This window comes from Chrysochloris asiatica, unplaced genomic scaffold, assembly GCF_000296735.1.
Source record: "Chrysochloris asiatica unplaced genomic scaffold, ChrAsi1.0 scaffold00213, whole genome shotgun sequence".
NCBI classification, from domain to species: domain Eukaryota; kingdom Metazoa; phylum Chordata; class Mammalia; order Afrosoricida; family Chrysochloridae; genus Chrysochloris; species Chrysochloris asiatica.
In genome coordinates this window covers 725401-729573 of record NW_006408731.1, presented here as the reverse complement: position 1 = coordinate 729573, position 4173 = coordinate 725401, and positions in this window count along the sequence as shown.

Genomic DNA, 4173 nt, shown 5'->3' with positions numbered 1-4173 from the left:
ACCAATAATTTGACTAGTATTTGTACTTAGCTTCTCTGAAGTATTTTATTTTGGAATAACAAACTAACTTGACTCTTACTCTTTTTAGAAGGGTATTGTAGATGTGATAAACCATTTGTATAGCATCTTTAATTCTAAGAGTGTACGCTCAGTGCTGGGAAATTTTTGGGAAAGCAAAAAGCAGTTTCCATACATTTTTGAGAACTTCACATCTTTAGTTTTCATTCAATTTTCCAATTAGATAGCTTGTTAAAATGCTGAAAATACTAATCCTTTGTAATACAGTCACAATTTTGGAAGCATATGTTACAGAAGCAGATTGTTTATGTTTTTATTTGTGTTCCATGTATGTATGTTTATTTGATCTTTCTATCTTTTCCATAATTGTAGAGTATTTGAAATATTCCATACTTAATAAAATACACAAAGTTTAAAATGTGGGTTGTAGTAAATTGTGATGATCCTGTATTTTATTTTCCTTAAGACAGGTGAATTAGGAACCCTGGTAGCACAGTGGTTAAGCTCTCAGCTGCTATTTCACAGGTAGTTGGTTCAAATCCATCAGCTACTCTGCAGGAGAGAAATGTGACAGTCTGCTTCTATAACACTGACAGACTTGAAAACTCTTATTGGGCAGTTATGCTCTGGCCTATAGGATTGTTATGAGTAAGACCATGGGTTCAGATAGATTTGGGTTAAGGACAAGTGAAAGAATGGAGCCAGGTTAAGATAAACAAATGTGAACATAATAACTATATTAAAAGAAAGGCTTGGGAAGCTAGGTATATCTGTTTATTAGTACTCACCTTTTAGAAACTCCCTAATATTTCTAAGAAGCATGTTTCACAAGCAATACATTTTATAGAACTTATCTGATATGATTGATGTGTGTCCTTTAGAATAGATCATTGTTTTTTTAATGAACACTATTATAGGTATAGATATGTTATATTGATTTATGTATAATGTATGTTATAAATGTAAGTTTTTGCTAGATAAGAAAGGAAAAATAGAGAGAAAAGCTGTTTAATAGAAAGAAGAAAGATACTAGTTTATTCAAAAGGTACTTATGTGGTTCCTTCTGTGTTCCAAATATAGGCTGTAGCTGAGGATAATAAGAAAGATACTTAAGAGAAATGTATTTGCCCATTAAGAGTTTACTTTCCATTTGAGGCTGCATGACCTGCTCAATGAAATGCAAATTGACACATTATTGCAAAGATCAGGATTACAGAAGAGGAGTATTTTGTAGAGAGTGGATTTGAATTATTGGAAGATGTTGGTGGAGAGATAAATTTTAACAGGTCAGTAGAATTTATTCTACAGGTTCCCGGGTAGTGCAAATTGTTTTCTGCCTAAACATTTGAAATTTAAAGTGGTGATTCAAAATAAAGGCATGACAATCTGTTTCTGTAAAGATTGCTGTTGTGTGTCACTGAGTCAATTCCAATTGATAGTGACCCCATAGAATGGAGTAGAATGGTCGGCAAGGAATGCAATCTTTACAATAGCAGATTGCCAGGTCTTTTCTTCTGTGTAGCAGCTGATGGGTTCAAAGAACTAACTTTCGGTTAACAACCAAGTGTGTAACTATTGTCCCATCAAACATCCTTTCATAAACATTACTTAAGAAAACCCTTTGGAGGAATTCTACTTTGTAACACTTGGGGTCACAATGAGTCAGGATAAACCAGATGACACTGTGTGTGTGTGTGTGTTTTAAGAATTTGTTAAGAATAAAGGAAATGGAATAGTTACAGCAAAGAGGAGAAATAGGAATGGCAAGGGATTTTAATCAGAAATTGGAACTTCACATAAGTAGACTAGTAAGAGATTTATTTACTAGAATAAATTATACATGTTGGGAAATGATTCTGAAAACCCAAATGGGAACAAAAAAATGTGCAGAGCTGAGGTTTGTGAATTTCATATTTTAAGAAATGAAAATTAGATTTTGATGAACATCCGTTTTTGTTTTTGTTTTTTTTTTTTTAAATTTCATCAGTCATGTATAGAAAGGGGATGAGCAATACAAAGTAAAAGATAAGAGACCACCTAAAATTATTTGCCATCTAGGATGATATATTCTTTTTAAAAAAATTAAATAGCTTACTAATAAATTGTTAGCATGCATAAAAGATACAAACATGTCATTTTCAGGTTCAAGTATAAGTTTGGATAGTTATGAGAGAATGGATAAAAAGTCATAGAAAATTGTAAAGAGAGGAATTTTTTTGTTCCGGAGAATAATGAGGGTCACCAGTGATAACATCCTGGGTCTATCCAAGTGGATGACCAGAAAGAAGGTACATGAAAAAGAGTCAAATAGCAGGACTGAACCACATTTAACATTTCTTATCCATTTTGACTTTTAGGAATCATGCATTTAAAGATATGTGAATCTATTGCCTTCTCTACAAAAGGTTTGTTTTTTCAGATTTATGTTTCCTACTCTGTAAAGAACACCCAATTGGTCCAGAAATAAACCCATCACCAACTTTTCCTTCGGACCCATTACATCTAGTCCATCATCATGTTCTGTTAATTCTAACTCTTAAATATCTCTAAAGTCTAAGAATATCAATCTTCCCTTCCAACACCTAGCCATCTATTTCTTTGAACATTACAACAGCTTTCTGACTAGTTTCTATGCATCAACCTGCCTTGCACCATTAAGCCTTAGCATGCTATTTCATTTGCTTAAAATAATCTCTCCTTACTTTAAGCCTCACTGTATTCACTGGTTCACTTCTATTCATATTTCAGTTCTCTGCTCAGTAAACAGGAGTCCTGGTGTGGCACTGTAGGATAAGCACTGGAGTTCTAGCCACAAGGTTGGCAGTTCAGACCCTCCAGTCACTCTTTAGAAACCCTATACAGGGTTTCTATACAGGATCAGTATGAGTCAAAACTGATTTGATGGAATTTAACAGCAGTAACTTGGTAAACACGACTTTCTAAGAAATACTGTCTTATTGCCATCAGCAAAATGAACTACATATTTTTGTGTGTGTGTTAAGTTTCTAAATTTTTCTTTATCTTCATTCTGCCCAAGCTCCCTCTGTAAAAGGTCAGCAATAACCTATGTCATGGGAGTATTACTAAATTAAATTAGCAATGGTTTTTAAGCCTATCAAATTGATTTGTTATTCTGTTAACATATAATATTAAATTACATATAAGGGAAAATACAGATTACGTCTCAAACAAAGTTTAAATGTCAGCTATCAAAGAATAAAATTTTGAAAAGCTTTACCTACTTAAGGTAACATAAAAATAAAACAACTGTTCATTTTTACATTATAAGAGAAATGTCAGAGAAAAGCTATTTAATATGTTGACTGTTATTTATTAAGTAGTTAAAACAACCTGATAATTATGGATTTCATATTCCATCTTATCATGATATTGAGATATACACATGTCAGAAATAATAGTATGTTTTTTTAAAATGTATTCCTTATTTGCTAATTTTACTACTGACCCCTGATACCTGCTGCAATCAAGTTGATTTCAATTCAGAGACCCTATGAGGCAGAGTAGAACTGCTCTCTATATAAAGATGTCCTTGCTTAGACAACACCTCCCTTGTTTTATCTTGCTTTCAATTTTACAAGAAGCAGTTGAGAAAAAAGGAGATAGATTTGCATAAAAAGTAAACAATTCATAAATGAATTATTAATAGAAACAGTATTGCTTTGTTTTGTTTACACTATGTCAGTGTATCCTTTAGCAGTCCTCTAAATAAATTCTTCATACTTTTATTTTCCTCCCGGAGTCAGACATGTTTCTCTTTTCTCTTTCTCTCTCTCTCCATACACACCCTCAATCCTTACTTTCAGGGTCTATTTCTCTCAAGTACATTTCTAATTTTATTTACCTCCCACTACCAAACATTATGCAGCTCTGGTAGTGCAGTGGTTACGAATCGGGCTGCGAACCTCAAGGTTAGCAGTTTGAAACTACCAGCTGCTCCGCGGGAGAAAGATGAGGCTTTCTGCTCCCATAAAGATTTACAGCCTCGGAAACCCTGTTCAGGGTCGCTATGGGTTGGAACCGACTCGACAGCACTTAACAACAACAACAACCAAACATCATGAATTGTCGTAGCTCTAGAGGATAAGCACTGGACTTTGAACCACAAGGTAGGTGATTTGAGCCCATCAGCCAATC